At 45.0% G+C, this 27,992-nt stretch overlaps 1 long non-coding RNA gene across 1 annotated transcript; it reads right to left on the minus strand.

Annotated features, from left to right (window-relative positions):
• LOC119962370 lies at positions 1-27,980 on the minus strand. Its single transcript, XR_005459848.1, has 2 exons — positions 27,851-27,980; positions 1-308 (listed from the first exon to the last, which is right to left on the minus strand). It is a non-coding gene; the product is annotated as an uncharacterized LOC119962370 (long non-coding RNA).
• Positions 27,981-27,992: the final 12 nt, after the last annotated feature.

Raw genomic sequence — 27,992 nt, forward strand, 5'->3', positions numbered from 1 at the left:
TTTTCATCTTAACATTTTATCGATAAACACACAAATACATATTCCATGTGAATGAGTATTGAGATCACATGCTAAACAATGATGTCTATTACTTCTTTTTTATTTCCTCATCAGAAATGCAATTATCTAGATTATGGAATCTAATTAGCCTCTAACCCCAGAAGTAGTTAGTGGCCATGTATTGGACAACACTATTCTAATAGGCCCAGCTTGTGTGTGGCGTGGTTCTTCAGGCTCCTGGTCCTCTTCATCCAACTGTTCCCCATCCAAAGAAGTGAAAGTATTACAGGATCCATGTTCAGCAGAGGCTGCTTAATGAGTAGATATAAAGACAAAACAAAAGCTGTAATAGGTTAAATTGGATGCTTAAACTGACTTGGAAATGCATACATGTTCTAATGACAGAGCATGGTCACTTTTGAAATACAGCTGTTAGCCATGTTGGTCAATTTGTAAAACCAAAGGGCAGCACGGTGGCACAGTGGTTAGCATTGCTGCCTACGGCGCTGAGGACCTGGGTTCGAATCCCGGCCCTGGGTCACTGTTCGTGAGGAGTTTGCACATTCTCCCTATGTCTGCGTGTGTTTCACCCCACAACCCAAAGATGTGCAGGTTAGGTGGATTGGCCATACTAAATTGCCCCTTAATTGGAAAAAATAATTGGGTACGCTAAAAAAAAAATTTTTTTTTATTTTGTAAAACCAATGCATGAGGCTTGACACAGCGGATTGGCTGCTAGGTACGGCATCTGACACACCTCGTCAAAATGTCAAAGTTCATGTGATATCATTGGATCCTATTTTGAATATATTCATGGGGCACCCACTTCTTTCCGATGAATGCATTTACAACCTCGGCCAGCTGCAGAATCAACATAGCTGTTAACCTGCTTCTAGTGGCAATGGGGCAATGAGTTGTTGATTTTAATGGCTCACCCAATTTATTCATAACTGGTGGGAAAAATTAGAGCCTAAGTGCTGAGGTAATACAAAACCTTTGAAAAAGCTAACACTACCCACAACGAGCATTATGTGTTTGGAGGAAAATGAATAGAATGTTAAAGGCATGCGAGTGATCTAGATTCTCCATGTAAACTCATGCATCCCATGATGGTGAGAGGTGCAGGTGCTTTGTCTCTTTAGGTGGAGTATCCTTGAAGACCTGGGTGCGAATCCTTTGTGGGGGCCAGTGCTGAACGGCCAATGCCCAAGGTCTCCAAGGCAAAGGGGACGAATCCCAAAGCCTCAGGTACCTCAGGAATCTGCACATTAGAGTGAGACTTACTGTCTGACTCTAATATGCAGATTTACCAAAAAGGGATCCCACCTACAATGGGTGGGATTTACATCACAACGGCTTGCGAAATCGCGTTGGATCTTGTGAGGCCTTGTGAGCCGGGTAGATCCTGGGAGAGGGTCGTCCTGGCTTATATCGGCCACGCTGCTCCATTGTGGGCTGCTTTTCTGGTGCAGCACGGCCATTGGATTGCAGGCTACTTGCTAACACCAGGACTTAATCACTAGTGTTATACATGGACGAAACTGGTGCTGGTCCCGATGCGATTCAGTCCCTTTAATGGGCTAGCACCAGTACCACATAGAATTCACGCAACTCCAATGCATGCCAACCCTCATCCCAGCCAAGATAATGGCACTGGTTGCACTGGAGCACGCCCATCCCATTGATGGGTCGGCTGGGCCAGAGGGGCTGGCCTGGGGGAGCACCTATATGACCCGTGAACTTGAGTCCTCCCCATATGACCCGTGAACTTGAGTCCTCTGTATTGCGCTCACAGACTTGCTCCAAAATCTCAGCCAAACAATGGCACTCCTAACAATGCAGCATTGGACTACAGGCGGATTCTGTGTTCAAGTCCGAGAATGAGACTTGGCGATGCCAGCCTGGTACCTTGGCACTGCCACCCAGTCACTTTGGCAGTGCCAACCTGGAGTGCCAGTTAGACACCCCCCCCCCCCCCCGAGATTCCATCATGACTGGTTCATGACTTTGTTAACCAGTACCAAACGGTGTCCGGTTGAGGCCTTGCTGGCGAGGCTGGTGAATCCCAGACCCCAGGTGATTGGGAGAGCGCATATTTAAATGAGCCTAATGACTTATTTCAATATATGCACCTGGATCTCGCCCAGAAAGAGCGAGCTCCAGATTGCGAGGGGCCGCAAGATTCCATTGCATCCTGCGAGATGTTTCGAACATCGCAAATCTCGATACAGGCCTCTCGCGAGATTCAGCAGATTCAGCGTCCTGACACCAAGTCAGACGTGACGAAGCCATTGAATCACATCCCCTATTTGCCCATTTCAGGTGGATCTCAAGGTGCAAATAATAAGAAAAGCTGAGGAATTATATTCTGGTGGCCTGGCCAATATTTATCCCTTAATCAATGTAACAGAAACAGGTTATCTGGTCATTATCATAGTGGTTCAATGGGAGCTTGCTGTGTGTGAATTTGTAACAGTGACTGCACTTCAAAACGACTTCATTGGCTATAAAGTGCTTTGGGACATTCAGTGTTTGTGATACGTTCTATATAAATGCAAGACCTTTTTTTCTCACCCTTTTCCCCCCACACACATTCCCCAGTTGAAAGATAAACCTGTAGAACAGGTTTCATCAATGTGAATTAGTACCTGTTAAGAAAGAGCCTGCCGTGACCTTCCTTTTGATCTTGTTTCCCTCCCTGTGGACAAGTAATTTGTCTTTTCCTGTCGCTTGTTTTTTGTCGGATATACATGTGAATTTATATCATAATGGTCTGAGGAGCAAGAAACTGTGCAATTGTGATGTCCATGCATTTACAGGTCTGTGTCAGCTATAGAATCATAGATCATAGAATCCTAGAATTTACACTGCAGAAGGAGGCCATTCAGCCCAACGAGTCTGCACCGACACTTGGAAAGAGCACCCTACTTAAGCCCACGCCTCCACTTTATCCCCATAACCCAGTAACCCCACCTAACCTTTTAGGACACTAAGGGGCAATTTAGCATGGCCAATCCACCTAACCTGCACATCTTTGTGACTCTGGGAGGAAACCGGAGCACCCGGAGGAAACCCATGCAGACACGGGGAGAAAGTGCAAACTCCACATAGACAGTGACCCGAGGTCGGATTTGAACCCGGGTACTTGGAGCTGTGAGGCAGCAGTGCTAAACGCTGTGCCACCGTCCAGCCCGTAGTGAAAGCCTGATCTACCCGTAGAGGGCCCTATGTTAGATGCCCCTCAGATTCTTTGAAACAAAGGGCAAGATCTATTGGCCGCATTGCGCTCGAAAATCAATGTGGCTCACAGATGACGGGAGATCACTTCCCTGATCTACCCAGATTGCCACGCCTTGCGAGATCGAATGTGATCCCGCGAGATGTCGCAATGTGAATCCCGCCCATTGTGGGTGGGAACACTTTCTAGCAAATCTGCATATTAGAATGAGACAGCTCCTTTCATTCTAATATGAATTCTCGAGATCCAACCAAGGCATGGGAACTAATCCCTTTGCCTTGGCGACCTCGGGCAAGCATCATTCAGTCCTGGTCTCCACAAACAGGGACCAGACGTAGTGGCATTTGTGAGGGTCTTGCAGGGAATCAGAGGCATACAGGTGCATGCCCTCTGGGGACATTTTTAAATGGCGTACCGATCTCTCCCTGCACTGATGGGTTCCGGCAAGCGGAGCTCCTAATGCACGGAACGGGGCTAAGTGCGGCCTTGGCGGTGGGCCGTGCATTCCCCACTGAGGCCCCCGATTACTCGGATGGGCGTTAGATAGTGGAGTGTTTCTTGGCGCTCCGAGCGCTGGGAAACATCCAGCTAATCGCGCACTACATGACTCTGTTCCCATTCGGGTAGAACGCACCCAAAGTATTTTTATTCTGTTTAATATTGCTAGATTTGTGCTGCAACTCCACGCCGTTGCCTGAAAGTCAAGCATACATTATCCTCTTATAGGCAACCATGCCAGCACCACTGTCTCCTTAGTCGAGAAACACTTAAAAATTATGAGTTGTTACTATTTTTTCCAGAAGTAAACCAATACAGAGCAACCTGGTTTATAAAACCCGTGAGCTGTTTATTTAATCCGCACCAAGCCAGAATTCGACAAAAACAATATCAATGCACCTGAAAATTCTTCACAAAATATGTTTTTAAAGATCGTGTGGGTTAGCAATTGTTAATTCTGCCTCAACAGATAGAGGTCGTGTTTACCAAACCTTTGTCATCTCTGGTTTGTGGAATGTAAAATATGTATGCCGGCTAAGGGGACGGCCACAGTTGTTATTATGAAGATGCTTACCTGTAAATATACATGTTAATTTTTGCGTGCTTTTTTTTTCTCTCTAATAATTTGTAATTTGTTGCATATAAAATATGAAAACTCAATAAAAAACATTTTTTTAAAAATCTCTGGTTTGTGGAGTTGGTGAATGAGATGTCAGACTTTCTATTTTGATTGGCAGCCCTGAAGCCAAGAACTTCCCAGAACTGGGTGGAATTATTGTTTTTTTTAAAATTTAGATTACCCAATTATTTTTTCCAATTAAGGGGCAATTTAGTGTGGCCAATCCACCTACTCTGCACATTTTTGGGTTGTGGGGCGAAACCCACGCAGACACGGGGAGAAGGTGCAAACTCCACACGGACAGTGACCCAGAGCCGGGATCGAACCTGGGACCTCAGAGCCGTGAGGCGGTTGTGCTAACCACTAGGCCACCGTGCTGCCCGGCGGAATTATTGTTTGCACATCATATCAGTCCTTCTGCCCATGTCCACCAGTTTCGGGATCTACCCAGATTGCCATGCCTCACGAGATCTAACGCGATCCTGTGAGATGTCGCAATGTGAATCCCTCCCATTGTGGGTGGGATCACTTTCTGGCAGATCTGCATATTAGAGTGAGACAGCTCATTTCATGCATTTGTGCATGCATTCGATCACCCATACCCACGGGTCTGCCTAGCCCCTGGAAAGCAGGCTGCAGAGGAAATCAGAATGGTGGCCTGCCAAAGCATTGCTTTGCTGGGTTTGGAGCCTGTTTGCTGTCTGCCTTACCTGGATCACTGACCTCCAACCACTGGACAGCCATAAATCCCTATTGTGATTAATAAGCAACAATCAACCCATAATGGACTCAACATATGCAAGTTTATGGATTGCTACTGAGGTTATCATGCAACTCATAAGAATTCGCAAAATACTATAATGATTAAAAGTAATAAGCAATCCACAATTTAAGCGGAAAGATTGATCCCAAGTATCACTACTTTGAAGTATTTTTGAGGTTTACAATGAAGGCGGCGATTTGCAACATCACAAATTACAACTGACATTAGCTACAAAGCACAGCCAAAGGTACCAAGATCCAAGCAGCAAACAACATCATGCCTGAGGCTTCACATGCTGCAGGCAGTGAACAGCTTCAGGCTCCAGGCAAGAAAGGCAGAACAACTTCAGGCTCCTGATTAAGGTCATGTGCTTCAGCAGGCCTCGCATTGGGGTTTCCACTACAGTCGGCTCTCCAGAGCCTCGGCACAAGTGCGACTGATCGGGTGCCCGTGGGCAGAACGACTGAAATTTCAGAGCCCTCTCCTGAGAACACAAGTGAGGTTTAATTCTGCTCATGAATCAAGTCTCTCAGGAGATAATACAATTGAGAACAGGCTGAATATCAAAACTTCAGAGGGGAGATGAAAAAGCAAATGTGAAAAGCAAAGAGGAAGCGTTAAAAGAGATTGGCAGCTAACATAAAAGGGAATTCTATATGGGCATATAAATAGTAAAAGGTGATAAAAGGAGTAGGATTGATTGGAGAACAAAAATGGTGGATGTAGGCTTGGAGGCAGTGGGTACAGTTGAGGTATTAAATGAATATTTTGCATCTGTCTTCACCAAGGAAGAAGATACGGTCCCAGCCATGGTTAAAGAGGAATTAATTCAAACACCAAATGGGTTTAAAATTCATAAGGAGGAGGTATGGGGTAGGCTATATGTATTTAAAGTTGATAAAGGGAGGTAGCAGCAGAGATAGTGGATGTATTGGTTATGATATTTCAGAATTCCCTAGATTCTGGAAGGGTCCAGGTGAATTAGAAACACACTAATGTGACACCCCTATTAAAAAACGGAGAGAGGCAAAAAGTAGACACCGGTTAGCTTGACCTCTGTGTTGGGGAAGGTGCTGGAATCAATCATTAAGGAAGAGATGGCTGAACATTTGGAAAGACAAAGCTTAATCCACCATTGCCAACATGGTTTTATGAAGGGTAAGTCGTGCTTGACAAACTTGCTTGAGTTCTTTGAGGATGTAACCAGCAAGGTGGACAATGGGGAACCTGTGGATGTGATATATCTAGACTTCCAGAAGGGGTTTGACAAGGTGCCCCATAAAAGATTGATCCAGAAGATAAGATCACAGGGGATTGGGGGTAGAGTACTAGATTGGATTGAGGATCAGCTGACTGACAGAAAGTAGAGGGTTGGATAATTGGGTCCTTCACTGGCTGGTGAACTGTAACTAGCGGGGTGCCGCAGGGGTCAGTTCGCGGACCTCAACTGTTTACAATCTATATAAATGATTTGCAAGCAGGGACAGAGTGAAAAATAACAAAATTTGTGGATGATACTAACATAAATGGGAAAGCAGGCATCGAAGAGAAGATTAAAATTTTACAAATGGATATAAATAGGCTAGGAGACTGGGCCAAAATTTGGCAGATGGAGTTTACCGTAGAAATGTGTGAGGTTATCCACTTTGGCTGAAAAAAATAGAAAGGCAAGTTATTATCTAAATAGGAAGCAGATTCAAAATGCATCTGGGCAGAGATCTGGCTGTCTTTGTTCATGAATCACAGAAATTCGATATGCTGGGACAGCATGTAATTAAAATGGCAAATGGTATGTTAGCGTTTATTGCAAAAGGACTGGAGTATAAAAGTAGAGAAGTGTTGTTGCAATTGTAAAGGGTGTTGGTGAGACCACATCTGGAGTATTGTGTCCAGCTTTGGTCTCCTCATTTGAGGAAGGATGTGGTGGAATTGGAGACAGTTCAGGGGAGGTTCACCAGATTGATTCCGGGGATGAAAGGGTAGATGTAAGAGAATAGATTAAACAGTTTGGGCTTATACTCGCTGGAGTTCAGAAGGATGAGAGGGGATCTGATTGAGGTGTATAAAATACTAAAAGGGATTCATGAAGTAAATGTAGACCAAATGTTCCCCCTTTGTGAGGCAATCTAGAATGAGAGGTCATGGATGTAGATTGAGAGGCGGTAGATTTAGAACTGAGATGACGAAGTACTACTTCTTGCAGAAGGTGGTGAATTTGTGGAACTCGCTGTCCCATAGTGCGGTGGAGTCTGAATCATTAAATGGTTTCAAGAGGGAGATAGATATATTTCTGATCTTAAATAAAAAAACAGGTTAAAGGGATATGGGGAACAGGAGGGGAGGTGGATTTGAGACCAGGAAGAGATCAGCCATGATCTGATTGAATGGTGAAGCAGGCTCGATGAGCTAAATTGCCTACTTCTGCGTCTAATTCCCATGTTCCTATAAGGCACCAGCATCGGGTGAGATGCATCCAAAGGATACTGAGGAAAGTGAGATTGATAATTGCATTGGCCATAATTTTCCAGTCTTCCTTAGACTTAGGGTGGTGCCAGAGGACTGCTCCAGGGTCCCAGGTTCGATTCCTCGCTTGGGTCACTGTTTGTGCGGAGTCTGCATGTTCTCCCGTGTCTGTGTGGATTTCCTCTGGGCGCTCCAGTTTCCTCCCACAGTCCAAAGACATGCAGGTTAGGTGGATTGGCCATGGAAAATTGCCCTTAGTATACATGGGGTTATACATAGTATGGGGTTACTGGGTTACGGGGATAGGGTAGAGGTGTGAGCTTAGGTAGGGTGATCTTTCCATGGACCGGTGCAGACTCGATGGGCCAATTGGCCTCCTGCACTGTAAATTGTATACTGTATGTGTGGGAAATTGCAAACATCAGACCCTTATTCAAAAAGGGGGTAAAGATAAGCCCAACAACGACATGCCGTCAGTTTAAATTCAGTGGTGGGAAACTTCCAGAAACAATAATTTGGGACAAAATTAATAGTCATAAATGTGGGTTAATTAATCATGTTTAACTTGCTGGGGACTTTTGAAGAGGTAAAGTCACCCATGATTACAGATGTTCCCTTATCTGTGTCTCTAATTTCCTGTTTAATCACCACTACAGTTTGACAGTCTACATACAACCTCCACTAATGTTTTTACCCCTTGGTTGCTCAGCTCTACCCATATAGATTCCAAATTAGCAGAGCTATCCTTCTACATTATTGTGTTAATTTTATCTTTAACCAGCAATACAACTCCACTGCCTTTCCCTTTTTGCCTGAACATCCTAAATACTGAATACCCCTGGGTGTTCAATTCCTATTGCTGGTCACCCTTCAGCCATGTCTCAGTAAAACCAACTGTATCACACCAATTTACATCTATTTGTGTGATTAATTACTCCACTTTACTGCGAATGCTCCTCGTGTTAAGGCACAAAGTCATAAGGCTTGTTTGTCGAACATTCCTTGTCCCGTTCTCAATATTTTGCACTGTTGCCATGTTTGATTCTGGTCCTTGATTTCTCTGCCTATCTGTTTTCTTATTCCCCTTTCGTTACTGTCCTTGTTTCCCCATCCTCTGGCCTCCTTACATAGGTTTGCATCCCCCTGCCAGTTTAGCATAAACCCTTCCCAACCACTATAGTAAATACTGCTACTATGACATCAGTTCCGGTCCTGTCCAGGTATAACCCATCCAGTTTGTACTGGTCCCACTTGCCCCAGAACCGGTCGCAATGTCCCAGGAATCTGAAAAATTCCCCTCACATCATCTCTTCAGCCATGTTTTGTTCGGATATAATAATAATATACCATATATACCATCACCACTGACTGTTCACCCTCCCCTTCCAGAATGTCCTCTAACCTCTGAGAAATCCTTGACCCTAGCACCAGAGAGGCAACATACCATCCTGGGGTTTTGTTGTGGCCGTAGGAATGCCTATCTATTCCCCTTGCAATTTAAGCTCCTATAACTGTTGTATTCCCACACTTTTTACTCTTCCCTGTGCAGCAGAGCCAACCATGGTGCAACAAATTTTCTGTTGCTTCTCTCCCCTGAGAGTCCCTGCTACCCCCCCAACAGTATTCAAAGTGGTATATCTGTTTTGCAAGGGAATGGCCACGGGAAATTCCTGCACCATCTGTCAAGTCCTCTCGCTTTGCCTGGTGGTCGCCCATTCCCTTTCTGCCTGTGGAGTCTTAGCCTCTGGGGTGACCACATCCCCACACGTGCTATCCACGATATGCTCTGCCTCACGGATGATCCACAGTGTCCCCAGCCGCCGCTCTAGCTCTGAAACCCAGGTTTCCAGGAGCTGCATATGGAGACACTTCCTGCACTCATGCTGATCCTGGCCACTGGAAATGTTCCCAGCTTCCCACATAGAGCAGAAGGAACACACCACGGCTTTGCACTCTCCTGCCATGACTTACCCCTATAAATTGAACCTTTTTGGAAGATACTTAAAATCAAATAACATCAATAACTCTGGGACCCTTCATCCTTGGTCGTTGTTACTACAGAATATAGCCCGTACAAACTATAGCCCACAAAATATAGACTGTATAAACTATACACGATAAAAGTAGTAAATTCTTACCCGACCATATTCACCCAATTAGCTGCTTCCACTTGACTCATGTCATTTTTGAATCCTGACATCATCTCAGGAGTTCCAAACTCCAAGCTTGCACTCCGCTCTCAGTCTTTCTCCTGCTCTTTTCTATCCTTGGCTCTACTCTCAGTCTCGCTCTTTCTCCTGCTCTTTTATATCCCTGGCTCCGCTCTCAGTCTCGCTCTTTCTCCTGCTCTTTTATATCCTTGGCTCCGCTCTCAGTCTTTCTCCTGCTCTTTTATATCCCTGGCTCCGCTCTCAGTCTCCCTCTTTCTCCTGCTCTTTTATATCCCTGGCTCCGCTCTCAGTCTCCCTCTTTCTCCTGCTCTTTTATATCCTTGGCTCTGCTCTCAGTCTCCCTCTTTCTCCTGCTCTTTTATATCCTTGGCTCTGCTCTCAGTCTCCCTCTTTCTCCTGCTCTTTTATATCCTTGGCTCTGCTCTCAGTCTCGCTCTTTCTCCTGCTCTTTTATATCCTTGGCTCTGCTCTCAGTCTCCCTCTTTCTCCTGCTCTTTTATATCCTTGGCTCTGCTCTCAGTCTCGCTCTTTCTCCTGCTCTTTTATATCCTTGGCTCTGCTCTCAGTCTCCCTCTTTCTCCTGCTCTTTTATATCCCTGGCTCCGCTCTCAGTCTTTCTCCTGCTCTTTTATATCCTTGGCTCTGCTCTCAGTCTTTCTCCTGCTCTTTTATATCCTTGGCTCTGCTCTCAGTCTCGCTCTTTCTCCTGCTCTTTTATATCCTTGGCTCTGCTCTCAGTCTTTCTCCTGCTCTTTTATATCCTTGGCTCTGCTCTCAGTCTCGCTCTTTCTCCTGCTCTTTTATATCCTTGGCTCTGCTCTCAGTCTCCCTCTTTCTCCTGCTCCTTTCTATCCCTGGCTCCGCTCTCAGTCTCCCTCTTTCTCCTGCTCTTTTATATCCCTGGCTCCGCTCTCAGTCTCCCTCTTTCTCCTGCTCTTTTATATCCCTGGCTCCGCTCTCAGTCTCCCTCTTTCTCCTGCTACTTTATATCCCTGGCTCTGCTCTCAGTCTCGCTCTTTCTCCTGCTCTTTTATATCCCTGGCTCCGCTCTCAGTCTCGCTCTTTCTCCTGCTCTTTTATATCCCTGGCTCCGCTCTCAGTCTTTCTCCTGCTCTTTTATATCCCTGGCTCCGCTCTCAGTCTTTCTCCTGCTCTTTTATATCCCTGGCTCTGCTCTCAGTCTCCCTCTTTCTCCTGCTCTTTTATATCCCTGGCTCCGCTCTCAGTCTTTCTCCTGCTCTTTTATATCCCTGGCTCCGCTCTCAGTCTCCCTCTTTCTCCTGCTCTTTTATATCCTTGGCTCCGCTCTCAGTCTCCCTCCTGCTCTTTTATATCCCTGGCTCCGCTCTCAGTCTCCCTCTTTCTCCTGCTCTTTTATATCCTTGGCTCTGCTCTCAGTCTCCCTCTTTCTCCTGCTCTTTTATATCCTTGGCTCTGCTCTCAGTCTCCCTCTTTCTCCCGCTCTTTTATATCCCTGGCTCTGCTCTCAGTCTCCCTCTTTCTCCTGCTCTTTTATATCCCTGGCTCTGCTCTCAGTCTCGCTCTTTCTCCTGCTCTTTTATATCCCTGGCTCCGCTCTCAGTCTTTCTCCTGCTCTTTTATATCCCTGGCTTCGCTCTCAGTCTTTCTCCTGCTCTTTTCTATCCCTGGCTCCGCTCTCAGTCTTTCTCCTGCTCTTTTATATCCTTGGCTCTGCTCTCAGTCTTTCTCCTGCTCTTTTATATCCCTGGCTCTGCTCTCAGTCTCCCTCTTTCTCCTGCTCCTTTCTATCCCTGGCTCCGCTCTCAGTCTCCCTCTTTCTCCTGCTCTTTTATATCCCTGGCTCCGCTCTCAGTCTCCCTCTTTCTCCTGCTCTTTTATATCCCTGGCTCCGCTCTCAGTCTTTCTCCTGCTCTTTTATATCCCTGGCTCCGCTCTCAGTCTCCCTCTTTCTCCTGCTCTTTTATATCCTTGGCTCTGCTCTCAGTCTTTCTCCTGCTCTTTTATATCCTTGGCTCTGCTCTCAGTCTCCTTCTTTCTCCTGCTTTTTTATATCCCTGGCTCCGCTCTCAGTCTCCCTCTTTCTCCTGCTCTTTTATCTCCGTGGCTCCGCTCTCAGTCTCGCCCTTTCTCCTGCTCTTTTATCTCCGTGGCTCCACTCCTAGTCTCGCTCTTTCCAATGCTACTTTATCCTTCCGTCTCGACTCATTATTGTGTCTGGACGGCTGTAAAATGCCTCATTGATAGATGAAGTGCTAATTGTAGAGCAAAGCATTCACATTAGAAGCATACAGGATGCTGATGTAATCATGATGTCAGACCACTTGACTTAAGAAGTAAGAGACCGCTGGATGGAGCAGAAACTCCAACCTTGAGTAGACCTCCAAATGTGCAAACACTTGCTGTAAATGAAGAGTGATGGGATTGAGAAACTACAGGCATACCTTGAGAGAATAGACAATCCCTAAAACCCCCACCACACAATGAAATACTAATCCTCAAGCAGGCAATGTGCAGGTAGGCTGCCACCAACCTTTACAACTGGGAGCAGGCACCCTGCTCCCTCTCTTCCCCCAAGTTAATTTCAAGCCCATGAGCGACCACACAGTAAAAAAAAAAGTTTAGAAAGATTTGCTGAACCTATCATTAAATAAGGAAATGGTTAATGAACAGCTCACAGATCATCATCCAGCCAGCAGCAAGACTGGAAATTCCTGTCTAAGTCAAAGGACTTTTAGCTCTTCTCCAAATGTTCTGGTCTCGCTGCATTGATTCCCACTGCAGGTGGGGGCAGAATATCCCAGACTATCTTTCTTTTTACATTTTCTGTGCAAATGGACTGGAATTGATAGTTACCTTGAGCAATAACATTCTGCCATGATTTGGACTTTGATGTGTTGCGTACAACCCATCCCACTCACTTCCCTTCATTAAGGAAGCTCTCTGTATTGCGCCATTCCAATCAGGAACTTTGTAGCTGAGTTTCTTGTTTTCACGCAAAACCAATCACCATTTTGATGCACCAGCTTGAGAAGCCACATACTTCAATAAATGTTCATTAAACATTCCCTGTCACATTATTCTTGAAATGTCAAAGATAATCATGAAAAGCAACCACTGTCATGGTGAGGCTCCCTGTGTTACAATCTTTGGCCCGGCCCCTAGTTATTGGTGAGAACAGGTTAGGGAACAATAACATTTTGTTCAAAGTACAAAACAGTTGAGATTGAAGAAACTTGTTCAGAGAATAAAGCCACGAGATTCCATATGTTTTGAACAAACAAAAATAAACTTTACCATACAAGATCAAAACGCTAAATTGCTGGCTTTTAAAGCAGACCAAGCAGGCCAGCAGCACGGTTCGATTCCCGTACCAGCCTCCCCGAACAGGCGCCAGAATGTGGCGACTAGGGGCTTTTCACAGTAACTTCATTGAAGCCTACTTGTGACAATAAGCGATTTTCATTTCATTTCATTTCATTTACAAGATTTATCTTATACTCTCGCATTCAGGGTAAGTATGACGATAAATGATGCGACCAAATTAGATTCCGTGGCTTTCTCAACAACCCAACCGAACAGTAGTCACACAGTGGCCGGAATTTTCTGCTCCTGTTTTTCATCGGCCTGGTTCAGCGTGAGGCACGTATAATCTTGCGAGAACTCCAAAATCGCGTTTCACGCCGATGTAAATAAGTGACGCAACCCCCCCCCCCCCCCATCAATGACGGGATGCGTTTCCTGATTTTCAACATTGGAAACACCAATTCAATCTAATGATCAGGCCTCCACACTGAATCACACCCCCCTCCCCCACCATTAGAAGATCCATTCATATCACGTGAGGACAGAATGGCGTGAATCATGATTGACCTCCCAAGACGTGTACCTTCCAGGTGAGCTCAGGTGAGTGCAATGCTCAGGGGGAAGAGGATCAGGCCAGGCACTGCCCCTGGCATTGCCCAGGCAGTGTCCCCAAAATCACTATGGGGGAAGTGCCGGGGTAATGCCAGAGGCAGCGTCAGGGGTGGCAAGGGGGGTTCCAGGTGAAGTCAATATGTTGGGCCGGTCTTTAAAAATTGCATCCCGATCTTTGAGGGACTAAGTAGCAGAGCAGGTGAATCAGACACTGCCCCACCAGCATTATGTCATGGGACCCACTCCTTTGTGTTTTTCACTCTTAAGTGTGGGATTATGCTGCGGAGAAAGCTACCATTGCTGCCGGCAGCTTCCACAATGCTTTTCCCACCCATCATCGGCCTGTGCCGATTTCTGGGATAATTCTGCCCAGTAAGTCAACCAATCTCACTCAAACTCCGCCTTTCTGATGAGCATTGTCAATCTTTACCATTTACCATTCTGCCTGGGAATTCTTTCCAAAATGTGCTCCAACTTGGCTGGCTTCAGCGATGGCCAATCTGGCATGATTTCAATCTCACCTTCTGAGATTCCATTTCCCTGGATTCTCAACTACACTCAAGCATCAACTTACAAACACAATTTCAGATCTTCGGCCATGCCAAGCAGAACACCATTGGTCCAATGGCGTACCTTTGCTCCAAAGACCTGCAGCATGGAGTCACCAAGCTTCGGCTGCCTTTGTGGATCTTCCAGGCTTCCCTAAAGCCTACTTCCTTCAAGTCTGCTCCATGCAGCGCTTTCTCTAACTTGAAGCCAGTTTCTCTGCTCCTTTATGTTAAATTATCTGGGAGCTCTTGCTGTCCTTTGTCAGTATCCCTCCGGAACACTTGCTGGCTGACTGACTAAATCACTGACTGCTTATTAACACTTGAACTGCTCTGGTGACCGATCAAAACGCTCCAAGAGAGTACCGCCCTTGTTACAAGGCAGGAACAAATGTAACAAACAATAGAACATCTTGTACCTTAAATGTTACAATCTCCATAGTCTTCAATCTAGCATATGGGGGCACAGAATAAAAATGGATTTCATAACAGCTGTCAAAGTTAAATGAAACTTTACAGGTAAATACTGTGGTGATATGCCTGTGCACAGTTTTGTATATAGTTATCTATTAATATATATAGTTATCATTCCGATCTCCAATCAGTTGGTGGCGATAGAGATCTACCATGTGACTTGAGATAGCGGGCAGTTGGTAGTAAGTCATACCAGAGGACAGTTGCACTAGAAGTAGCTCCAGAAGAATTCACTGAATTCATTTATTTTGTTATTTGTATCATGGTACATTAGTTATCTTACCACGTGTTCATCTTGTTAATAAAACTATCTTACTACTCAAAGAACTAGATGTTCCGTGTGCACCTGTACTACAGCCACAACATAGAACATAACAAATACTTATTTGGTTTAGAAGTTGCTTACTTTTTCATCCTAAGTTGCATCCTCCTTTCCTTTTCTTGCCACATTTATCACACTTTCACGAAAGGCATGCATACTATAATAACAATCGCTTATTGTCACAAGTAGGCTTCAATGAAGCTATTGTGAAAAGCCCCTAGTCGCCACATTTTGGCGCCTGTTCGGGGAGGCCGGTACGGGAATTGAACCCACACTGCTAGTCTTGTTCTGCATTACAAGCCAGCTGTTTAGCCCACTGTGCTAAACCAGCCCCTATCTAAAGCATTTTCAATTATTGTATGATGATTGTTGGCCCATAGTGGAAAAAAAAGGCAAACACAGAAACTTAATATCTTTGATCCATTAAATATTAATTCAACACGTTTTACTCTGCAGAGGAAAAGGGGGATCAATCATACTAATAACATGCTAATCTCCAGTCTGATGGGCGGTTTACAAATTAATTATGATATTTTGGCCGATCAGAATCACTATTTGCCTCTGACGTGACTGATTGCTAGGTGGTGATAAATGCTGAAAATGCAAATGGTTGATGTGTTACAGACTGATGAATGTTTGACCTGAAGGTTTCTCGGGGACAATTCTACCGTGACATTTTGTATGTATTAACCTTTGGAATGTTGATTGGTCCGGGGAAATTCAACCTTCTTCTGACTAACCATTTTTAAGCACTCTGGTTATGCACTCTGATACTGAAAGAAGCTAATAACTTTTTATTTATTCTGGCATGGGATGTGAGCATTGCTGCAAGGCCAGCATTTGCTGCCCATCCCAATTGCCCTTGAGTGAGTGTTGGTGAGCCACTTTCTTGAACTGCTGCAGTCTATGTGGAGTGGAACACCCGCAGTCCTGGTAGGAAGGGAGTTTCAGTATTTTGGTCCACAGTGAGTGAAGGAACAGCGATATAGTTTTAGGTCAGGATGGTATGTGGTTTGGGGTGGGTGGTGTTTCCATGTATCTGCTGTATTTGTCCTTTTAGGTGGCAGAGGTCGCAGATTTGGAAGGTGCAGTTGAAGGAAGCTTGGAGAATTGCTGCAGTGCATCTTGTAAATATTGTACATTTCGGTGGAGGGGTCAGTCACCAGACGGCATAGGTTTGAGGTCTGTGGGGCGAAATTTAGAGGAGATGTGCAAGGCAGGCCTCCTATACAGAGGGTGGTGAGTGCCTGGAACGCGTTGCCAGGGGAGGTTGTGGAAGCAGATACATTAACGGCGTTCAAAGGCATCTTGACAAATACATGGATAGGATGGGTATAGAGGAATACGGCACAAGGAAGTGCTGAGGGTTTTGGCCAAGGTCAGAGTTATGACCAGAACAGGCTTGGAGGGCTGAAGGGCCTGTTCGTGTGCTGTATCGTTCTTTGTTACTTGCTCCCACTGTACCCTGGTGGTGGAGGAGTGAATATTTAAAGCGGTGCGTGGACTGTTGATCAAGCAAGCAGCCTTGCCCTGGATGATGGTGAGCTAGTTGGAGCTGATTTCATCGAGGCAAGTGGAGAGTATTCCATCACATTTCTGACTTTGGCCTTGTAGATACTGGATAGACTTTGGAGAGTCAGGAAGTGCAGCAGTTTACCTAGCCTCTGACTGGCTCCTGTAGCCCAGTATTTCTGTGGCTGGTCCAGTTAAGTTTCTGGTCAATGTATATCGTATTAAATGTGTCACAGGCTGAATTTAAAAACTGCTTTGTCAACATTTCCTTTGTTCACACTTAGGTGTTACATTTTAATGTTAACTTTGTGACCACAGCTCCCACCATGTTCAAGCAAAATATTTTCTGCAAGTATTTCATCTGTCCTTCTCTCTCAGCAACTGAAAATTCCAAAGTGCAAGATAAAATTGTGGACAAAATAAAACATTTAGTAGTTACATATTTTCACAATAACATGTTGAACTTTATCTATTGCATTTTATTTATGCATTTTAATACATTGCTTAAAGTTTTTACTTGAAGCTCCTGCAACAGCCTAAGCTTGGACTGGTCATTTTGATTCCGACCTGTGAAACATTAGGTCATGGCAGATCCTGCTATGTGTAATATTTCCCATGATGCATCAGTATTATTCAGAAGCCGAGTTGCGGGAATATTCCCTTCAGCTTCCAGAAGTCTCAGCTTGAATTACTTTCCAAATTATTTGAAGCAAATCTAAATAACAAACAGCAAAGATTTTATTCCGGATAAAGTTCAGAATGTTTCTTTTTAAAGAATTGAACTACCCCTTGATTTCTCGCCTGTAGTAGCTCATAGAACATAGAACAGTACAGCCCCTTCGGCCCTCGATGTTGTGCCGAGCAATGATCACCCTACTTAAACCCACGTAACCCGTATACCCGTAACCCAACAATCCCCCCATTAACCTTACACTACGGGCAATTTAGCATGGCCAATCCACCTAACCCGCACATCTTTGGACTGTGGGAGGAAACCGGAGCACCCGGAGGAAACCCACGCACACACGGGGAGGACGTGCAGACTCCACACAGACAGTGACCCAGCCGGGAATCGAACCTGGGACCCTGGAGCTGTGAAGCATTGATGCTAACCACCATGCTACCGTGAGGTGTCTGTGTTCTGTACATGTCAGAAAGGGCACTAAGATGAAAAAGGTACTCCTAATTGTAGTTTGAGTTAAATTCCACAAAAGATTGAATTTTGAAGGAAACAGTTATTAATTATCACTTGATCATGACATGTACTTTAAAAAAATATTTTTGTGGGTTTTTCCAGAATAACAGCTCAAATCTATCTGGCATTTACAAACAAGTTTGTGTCTTAATTACAACAGTTTTTACATGAGGTCTCCCACTCCTTCTTCCCCTCCCCTTCCCTCATTGGTAGTTTGGTTCCCCTCTTAGTGTTGCTGTCTGCCCTGGGTGCCCCGTATTGTGCTCTGCTTCTTTCTACTGTGGCTTTAAGTTTTTATTGTTGGGGGTGTGGGGGGGGGGGTCTGCTTGCCCCTTCCCCTCCTCCCCTTGTCCCGACTCTTTCTCTTGTGTGTGCCTTCCCTTCTCTTCCTCCCTCTCCTCCCCCCCCCCCCCCTCCCCTCTTTCTGATCAATGTTGGCCTCAAACAGGTCTTGGAGGACTGATGAATGACCCCGATGCATTGTGGAAGCCACCGTCCGACCCTCAGATGGTGAACTTAGATCTTGCCCAGGAGGAGAAATTCCGACAGGTCTGCCCATCAGATTCTCCGGCGGGTGATTAAGGATGTGAAAGCAAGGGCGTCGGCCCTCTTCCCCATATGAAGATCTGGCTGGTCCAATCCCCTGAAGACTGCCGCTCTCGGGCATGGCTCCACCCTCACCCCCATAACCTTGGATATTGCCTTGAAGAAAGCTGTCCAGAACCCGACAAGTCTGGGGCTGGCCCAGAACATGTGGGCGTGGTTGGCATTTGTCCTCCACCTCCGGGAAGAATCCGCTCATTTTGGTTCTAGTTAGGTGGGCTCTGTGCACCACTTTAAACTGCATGAGGCTTAGTCTAGTGAGGCGGAGGTGGAGTTGGCCCTTCTCAGTTCTTTGCTCCAGAGTCCCCAACATACTTTGTCCCCAGTTCGTCCTCCCATTTCCGTCCAGCTTCTTCCAGTGGTAGTCTTGCCCCGTCCAGCAACCGTCCGTATATGTTCCCACAGTTCCCCACTCCTCTGCGGGCTCTGTTTTCCAGGTCTTCAATTCTGTCAAGCAGCCTTCTCTGTCGCTCCTTCAACCCATCTATCTCTATTGTAGCGATCGTTTGTGTGTCCACCTGTTCCTTCACCGCTTGCTCCAGCTCCTTGACCTATTTGTCCTGGGCCTCTAGCCTTTGGTTCACTTGCTCCACCGCTTTCTGCAGCGGTTCTAAGTTATCCCACTTCATGTCTTCAAAACTCCCTTTTATGACCTGCAGCATATTGTCCAGCGCTGCTTGGATCGTCTGGTCCGCGGTCCGGTCAGCCATCTTTGGTCCCAAGTCAGCTCCCACACCACTTTGTCTCTGCCCCTTCTTTTCCTGCTTTCGCTGCTTTCTGCTCTTTTTGTTTCCATTCAGCTCCGCACACTTCAATCAGCAACTTTGTGGCCGTCTTTTCTAGCGCTCTAAAGTTCCGAAAAGTCGGGAAACCAGGTCCAAAAAGCCAGCCGGAGTGACAGCCACCGAATGTGCGACTCACTCCTTCATAGCCGCCACCGGAAGTCCGCAGGGGCCTCTTTCAACGACCTCTGACCGGCGGCGCGTTGACTGCGCGTGACTGGTGGTGACTCTCCGGTCGCCGGAGAATCGCGGGAAGGCATTGCGGGTCCGACACCCCATTCTCCACCCCCCCCGGAGGCGCGGAGAATCCCGACCAAAGGCTTTCTATTTATTACCTGATTTTATTGTTAATAATTAGAATGTTTACATTTTGTTACAGCTGTGAAGCAGAAGGAGGAAAAGAGACAAAGAGACACAGGGATACACCTGAACAAACCAGAATTCTGTTTCCACAAAGAACTCTTAGAAAGTCACAAACCAGTATTGCCAAGCTTCAAATCTTCTTCACCCGATGCTGTCAGATTTACATTGTGTCTTTTGTGGACAGTGATTTGGGACCATTGAGCCAAATCACAGATCCCACTCTCAGTTCCGTCAAACTTCAGGCTCATCCTCAATTGTTCTACCAAACTTCAGTTCAGCTCCACAGAGGAATGAGAATACCGGACCCCTTATGCTGCAATAGTCGGGCACTTATTCTGCAGTTTTGCAAAACTTCACGACCTCACTCCACGGTAGCATTGTGGATAGCACAATCGCTTCACAGCTCCAGGGTCCCAGGTTCGATTCCGGCTTGGGTCACTGTCTGTGTGGAGTCTGCACATCCTCCCCGTGTGTGCGTTGGTTTCCTCCGGGTGCTCCGGTTTCCTCCCACAGCCCAAAGATGTGTAGGTGTGGTGGATTGGCCATGATAAATTGCCCTTAGTGTCCAAAATTGCCCTTAGTGTTGGGTGGGGTTACTGGGTTATGGGGATAGGGTGGAGTTGTTGACCTTGGGTAGGGTGCTCTTTCCAAGAGCTGGTGCAGACTCGATGGGCTGAATGGCCTCCTTCTGCACTGTAAATTCTATAAACCCCAGGAACACATCAGAGTGTATCATTTCTCCCAGAACACAGAAATGCCCAAAGTGCAATTTAACTTGCTCTTTCTGGTTAATACCACTAAATACCAGCCATCTAATCCCAAATAACAATCTGGCAAATAATTTTGTTTGCGTAACCTTAAAAATTTTGTTTGTGTAAACATTAAAAATGGTATGGCAGTACAACTAAATATAGAGGTAAAATAATAATAAAATAAAAGCCTAGAGTAAGAAAGGGTTGTGAAATTTAATTCTCAAACCATCAGTACAATCCCAAAACGAAATTTAATAATAGTAGGATTTGAGCAAGTCAGTTACGTTAAATCTGTGTCCTTGATGTTATTTCTCCATTCTCTAAACAATGTTGTAAAATAGTGAATCCACGGACTTACTATGAGCAAGATCATTGGAGATCCATTAGTAAAGTAATAAAACTCCTCAGGTATCAGAAGTATCTCTATTACTGTAACATAAACTCAATGCAACTAAAATGGCAGCATGCCAGTTGATGGTTCCCTATGTCCTGGAGATGCCCACTCCTGATCACTTTTGAGAACAGTACTAAAAATAAAACTAGTTTTGGAAGGAACAAGTGGGGGGCGGGGGCAGGTACAAGATTTTGAACACATGAAATATCTTGGCAGAACTCATTGTTTAAGACTTACAAATAAGATTAACATTCAGTAATATACATTACCAATTACAATAAAAAAAGTTGAACTTCTAATCAGAGATACTGCCCTCATATCTTCTTCGTTATATACAAAGACTAGTAACCTCTACAGCAACATGAGGGACGGGATTCTCTGTTGGCTGAAGCCGAAATCGAGAAATGCGATTGGGCGGAGAATAGGTTCCGAAGCCAAAATCACAGCCGGCGCCGATTTGATGCCAAATCGCAATTCTCCATCACCTCGACAGCGGTATCAATGCAGTCCGGGATGCAAGGACAATAAACACTGTTTGCATATCATTAGTGGGTCTGACACGGTATTCCCGGGTCCTCCGTGACTCTCTGCCGAGTTCCGACTGTGCAGTTCATTAGTGTTATTAAAAATCATGAAACCGGCATCATGGCTCCTCCGGGAGAGAGAGGGGTACAGAAAGTGTCCAACGTAACCATAGTTTGCTGACCGCTGTGCCACTGGCTGGGGGGGGGGCTTTTGCTAGGGCTGGGGAGAGTAGCGGAGGTTGGCCAAGAGGTGGGCTGTGGGATCGGGGTGGATGGGCATGGAACACCATTGCCACAGTCGGAAAGGCAGCCATTCAGCTGCTCATGCCGCTGACAGCCCACTGTGAACTTAGGACCACGAATCTACAGGTGTCCCCCAAGGCCACTCCCCGAGGTGTCCTCTGGCCCCAGCCGACCTATCAGCTGCCACCTTGTTGGCTGGGATGAGTGTGGGTGGGGATTGTAATGTGTATTATTCGGCTGCAGCTTATCAGCCTCCCGAGTGCCAATCATGGACCTGGTGAATCCTGCACCGTTTTTCACTGGAATCGATTGTGTTCCACGTGGCACTGATGCTAGCCCCTCCACAGTCGCTGAATCGATACAGGTTTGGCGCCAATTTTGCTAGCGTGAAAGTCGACAAACTTGCCCCGGCGTCAATACTGAGTCTCAGGAACGGAGAAACCAGCCCTAGATCTTTCAACAGCCCAAGCACATTATAGTCCAATCTTTAATCAAAACAATACAAAGTAATGCTTAACATTTCCCTTCAGGATTTCCAAAAGTGCTTTACAGCCAATGAAATACTTTTGAAAAAATATTAGTCACTATTGTACTGCAAAGAAAGAACAATATCATCAATGTAATGATGTTCTGCAATTTGCAAAGTTGAGTTAAAGCAAATGATCCCTCTGAACTGTGAAACCCAAAGGCTCCCACCCAAGTGGTGCACAATTCGTCCACTTTAAGTTGCCACGAATGTATGCTTTAGCAAATAATTTAAATAAATTGGCTGTGCAATACAAAAAAGAATGTAGGGTATATTTGTTATGACAGTATCCATGGAAACAGGGAAAGAGGGAATTTGAATAATAAGCATGTACTATAAACATGGCCCCATAGTTTCCTGCAGCAACTGCCATTACTTAGACTCGACCTTTTGCACATTTAGGTTTTTTCATTTTCATTTTCTGCACGGTAAGTAGCTGAAAGTATGGCCTGATAATGCTGTGGTCAAGGGACACACATGGCATGTGACCTGAATGAACAGGGCCAGCAACAGTGCATCTCCTTAACCAATGAGATTGAAGGATTGTAAAATTATTAACGATACTTTCTTAAAAAAGTAACGTTAATAATTTTACAACCATCAACAATTCAAACCAGAAGAAATCAGATTCCACACCTGTAATAATTAATTTTCAGTGCTGACCACCCTGCCCCACCCTCCCGTACAAAGAAGGAAAATTTGATCTGCTCCTCCTTCACAGCCATAACATGCAAACATGGGCACAGGTGGGGGTGATGACGATGGGAACTTCAGCCCCTCACTGGGGAGGAGGTCTCACTCACTGTTGGTCAATCGGATTGGCAGCTTCAGAAATCCCGACGACAAACAGATCTCTGTAGTGGGCACAGCCAGGAGTGCAGCCAGTCCCAAGAAAATACCCAATGGATGGCGGAGTGAGCTAAGTCCAGGGTATTGGTAATGCTCAGGTAATGTTTGGATACCTTAGCGAGGAGGGCAATGGTGGAGGGAGGAGTATTTGTGGTGGAGGTGGTGTGTTTTGGAGAGTAGGCAAATTGGAAGAAAGGGGAAGTACAATGTTAAGAGGTTGCCCCCAATGTGCAAATTGCACTCCCAAAAAGGATTGTACCCCTCACTTTCCTCCCGACCTTAAACTTTTTTTAACCAAAATGGCATGCCCATTCCCACTGTACAATGGCATGGCCATTGTATGATCAGGCTCAATTGACTTGTAAACAAGTTCAATTGAGCCCTATTTATTTATTTATATATGGCAGGTGGGTTGTCAATTTTGATCCCGCCCACCCATCATGTTTGGAGTGGGCAGGAGTATGATGGAGTTTTGTTTATTCGTTCATGGGATGTGGGCATCACTGGCTGGACCAGCGTTTATTGCCCACAAGAGTCAACCATATTGCTGTGAATCTGGAGTCACATGTAGGCCAGACCAGGCAAGGATGACAGAATTTCTTCCCCAAAGGACATTACTGAACCAGATGGGGTTTTATGACAATCAACAATGTTTTCATGGTCACCTTTAGACTTTTAATTCCAGATTTTTATCGAATTCAAATTTCATCATCTGCCATGGCAGGATTCAAACCCGGGTCCCCAGAGCATGACTCTGGGTTTCTGGATTACTTGTCCAGTGATAATCCAACTATGCCACTGGCTACCCCCAACTGCAAACACACCTGGCGAGGCCAAGGATTACGGGGATGAAATCCAGCCCCAGGTTTCTCTTTGTCTCTTGTCAGATTTCATTTTTGTTGCCTGATTAGCATGTTGTATACATAAATAAAAATAAATTATAACAGCCGTAGGTTGTTGACATTTTCAGTTGAACGTGAGGAAAGTAGAAACAGGAATAAGCAATTCATCTCCTCAAGCCTTGTTCTATATCATAACACTGTCCACACACCTTGCCTCCATATCATAGAATTCCTACAGTGCAGAAGGAGGCCATTTGGCCCATCGACCCTTTGAAAGAGCACCTTATCTAGTTCCACTTTCTTGCCCTACCACCATAACTTCATCTAACCTACACATCTTTGAACATCATTAATCCCTTTGGCTCACAAAAATCTATCAATCTCAGATTCAAAATTATTAATTTATATAGGGTTTGCAGCCATTCGCCCCAACTAGTTCATGCCGGTGTTTATGAACCACCTCCCATCTTTTCTCAACTAAATCTACCATTGTAACCATCCATTCTCTTCCCCTCATGTTTGTTTAGTTTCCATTTAAATGTATCGATATTACTTGCTTCAACCACTGTCTTGTGGCAGTGAATTTCACATTCTAACCACTCTATGTAAAGAAATGGCTACTGTATTCCCGATTAGATTTCTTGGTGACTGGATTATATTGATGGTCTCTAGTTATGCCCCTCCCCATTAGTGGAAACATTCTCTCTCTGTATCACAATTTTTGGATTCCGAGATCCATTTGTTCCTACACCCCACCAAAATTTACGCCTCCCAATTAATAAGTTACCTTCCCATTCTTCCTACCAAATTGTACTGCTCATGTATATCTGTATTTGTTGTCAATTATTTGCCCATTCTGCAAGTTTATTAAGGTCCTCCATGAATTTGTTGCAGTCGTGCTCACTATTGACTCTTCCCTCTCACTCCCCCCCCCCCCCCCCCCCCCACCAAAGAAATTGCTGTCAACTGCAAATTTAGAAATTGTGGTTTGATTTTAAATTCCAATTGGTAATGTTAGTCCCAGCACTGATCCTTGTGGAATACTATTTCCCACCTTCTGCCGTTCTGCACAGATCCCTCTTTCTCCCATGCTCTGCTTTCTGCCTTGAAGCCAACTAGCAACCCATCCTGCCACTTGTCCCCTGACTCCACATTCTCTGATTATATTCATTAATCCATTCTGGGACACCTTATCAAAGGCCTATCGAAAGTCCAGATGAATTACACTTTCTGCATCACCTTTGCGCTCTCTCTCTGTCACCTCTTCAAACAGATCATTAGATTGGCTTAGCATGATTTTCCTATAGGAAATCCATACTATTTTAATATTTTTCAACTCTAGATGTTCTTCCATTATCTCCTTTAGGAATGTTTCTGTTATTTTTTCAACCACTGACCAGCTAACTGGTCTATAATTCCCTTGACATGTTCTGTTCTTCTTCTTCAGTATAGGAAATACATTCATTATCTGCCAGTGTTCTGGCACTACACTTTTCTTCTGACAAATTATTAAATATGTGTCCTATTGCCCATCTTTCCTAGATTCGTTTAAAATACGTAGATGCAATTCATCCTGATTAGGAGCATTAACCTCTGAGCTTGTTTAGATTATTCAGTTTATTCTCTTGTTTATTTTAAATGCACTTATCTTGTTACTCATCTCATCATTCAATGTCATGTTTACCTGCTCCATCTCCCTGGGAAATACCAGCGTCAAGTAATTATTTAATATTTCTGCCATCTCGTTATTGTTCCTTGTGGTCTTATCCTGCCTGTCTCTTAATGGTCCTATTCCCATTGCCTTCTTTTTTAAATGTAAATTTAAAGTCCCCAATCATTTTTTTTTCCAATTAAGGGCCGATTTAGCGTGGCCAATCCACCTAACCTGCACATCATTGGGTTGTGTGGGTGAAACCCACATAGACATGGGGAGCATGTGCAAACTTCACATGGACAGTGACCCAGGGCTGGGATTTGAACCAAGGTCCTCAGCGTCGCAGTCCCAGTGCTACCCACTGCGTCACATGCCGCTCCTTGGCCTTCCTTATTAATAATAATAATAATCACTTATTGTCACAAGTAGGCTTCAATGAAGTTACTGTGAAAAGCCCCTAGTGGCCACATTTCGCCGCCTGTTCGGGGAGGCTGGTACGGGAATTGATGAGCCTGTAAAGTATTTAATTATTTTGTTTTGTGTTCCTTTGATAATTCAATTTCATTGTTCCTCTTTGCCTTCTTGGTTTTTTAAACTTCTCTCCTAATCTCTCCATATTCCCTCTATGTTGAGTTTATTCTTTCTTTTTACGGGAATATATTTCCCTGCACTCTGTTGAGCACCATATTAAATGTTTCCCATTGTTATCCACATCCAGTTTGCCAATATGGTTGTCTAATTTATTTCCCAAGTTCTATTCTCAGCCTAACAAAATCAACTTTTCTCCAATATATTAACTTGAGGTTTTCATCACCCTTAAGTTCTTCGATATAATCATCTTAAAGTGTATTAGATTATGGGCACTATTGCCGAGATGTTCCCTACTTTTACTTGTCTTCCCAAATTAGTTCATTCCCCATTACTATGGGGAGATGGTGTAGTGGTATTGTCATTCCTAGTAAACCAGAAACCCAGGGTAATGCTCTGGGTTTGAATCCACCACTGCAAATGGTGAAATTTTAATTCAATAAAAGTCTGGAATTAAAAGTCTAATGATGACCATGAAACCATTTTTGATTATTGGAAAACCCCATCTGGTCCACTAATGTCCAGGGGAGGAAATCTGTGATCCTTACCTGGTCTGGCCTACATGTGACTCCAGACCCACAGCAATGTGGTTGACTCTTAACTGCCCCCTCAAGGGCAATTAGGGATGGGCAATAAATGCTGGCACAGCCTGCGACGTTCCACGCCCCATGAATGAATGAAACAACCCTAAATCCAATAAGAACTTGGGGTAGCATTTACTTTCTTTAAAAAATTCATTCATGGGATGCCGACATTGCTGGCTAGGGAGTGTTTATTGCCCATCCCTAGTTGCCATTGAGAAGGTGGTGGTGAGCTGCTTTCTTGAACCACTGCAGGTGTATGTACAACCATACTGCTGTTAGGGAGGCTATTTCAGGAATTTGACCCGGAGAGAGTGAGGGAACGGCAATATAGTTCCAAGTGAGGATGATGAGTAGCTTGAATCCATAGAACCTCTACACTGCAGTAGGAGGCCGTTTGGCCCATCAAGTGTGCACCAATCCTCCGAAAGACCACACTTCCAAGGCCCACTCCCCCACCCTATCCCCGTAACCTCGCGCATTGATCATGGCCAATCCACCTAACCTGCACAACATTGGACTCGAAAGGGCAAATTATCATGGCCAGTCCACTTAACTTACACGCCATTGGACTGGATCACCCATGGGAAACCCACAGAGACAGAGGGAGCATGCAAATTCCACACAGTCAATAACAATAATATTTTTTAGTGTCACAAGTAGGCTTACATTAACACTGCAATGAAGTTACTGTGAAAATCCCCTAGTCACCGCATTCCGGCACCTGTTCGGATACAGTGAGGGAGAATTCAGAATGTGCAATTCACCTAACAAACACTTCTTTTGGGACTTGTGGGAGGAGACCGGAGCACCTGGAGGAAACCCATGCAGGTACAGGGAGAATGTGCAGACTCCACACAGACAGTGACCCAAGCCGGGACTCGAACCCGGGTTCCTGGTGCAGTGAAGGAACAGTGCTAACCACTGTGCTACAGTGCCGCCCAGTCATACAAGGTCAGAATTAAACCAAGGTCCCTGGCACCGTGCCACCCAAGAGGAACTTCCAGTTGGTGCTCCCTGTGTCTGCTGCCCTTCTCCTTCTGGATAGTGGCAGTCGTGGGTTTGGAAGGTGCGGCCTCAGAAGCATTAGTAAGTCCCTGCAGTGCATATTGTAGATGCTAAGCACTGAATAAAACGAGTTCAATCTGAAAACCCTCCTTGAATGGCAGCAATCTGTCTAAATTTACCAATCCTCATTCTTTTAATACGGGAGTGAACTAGGGTCAAAGATCGCAGACACTCAATTTGCGCTTAATATACGTTACGCTTGAGTTTCCGCAATTTTCTGCGCTGATTGTCGATTGCGCCAACTAACGGAAACTCTTAACCAGCTCTTGCCTTTTGGAATTGCAAATTCCAATAATCTGCCCACAAGCAGATGTGAGGCTAATATGTCTGTAATTTCCTGGTTACTCTCACACACACACTGTTGTTAAAGGAAGGACTCACCGCACAGAAAAGTTTAAAAAGTATTGTGTCACTGGGATAAATTTGAATGGAAGTAAAGTCCCGAAACTGCCTGGTTCTGCGGTCAGGTTGGAGGATTCCTGTCTGAAGTCTTGAATGAGAAGGCTGTTGTCACTTCACTCTC

Source organism: Scyliorhinus canicula, chromosome 2 (assembly GCF_902713615.1).
Source record: "Scyliorhinus canicula chromosome 2, sScyCan1.1, whole genome shotgun sequence".
NCBI lineage: Eukaryota > Metazoa > Chordata > Chondrichthyes > Carcharhiniformes > Scyliorhinidae > Scyliorhinus > Scyliorhinus canicula.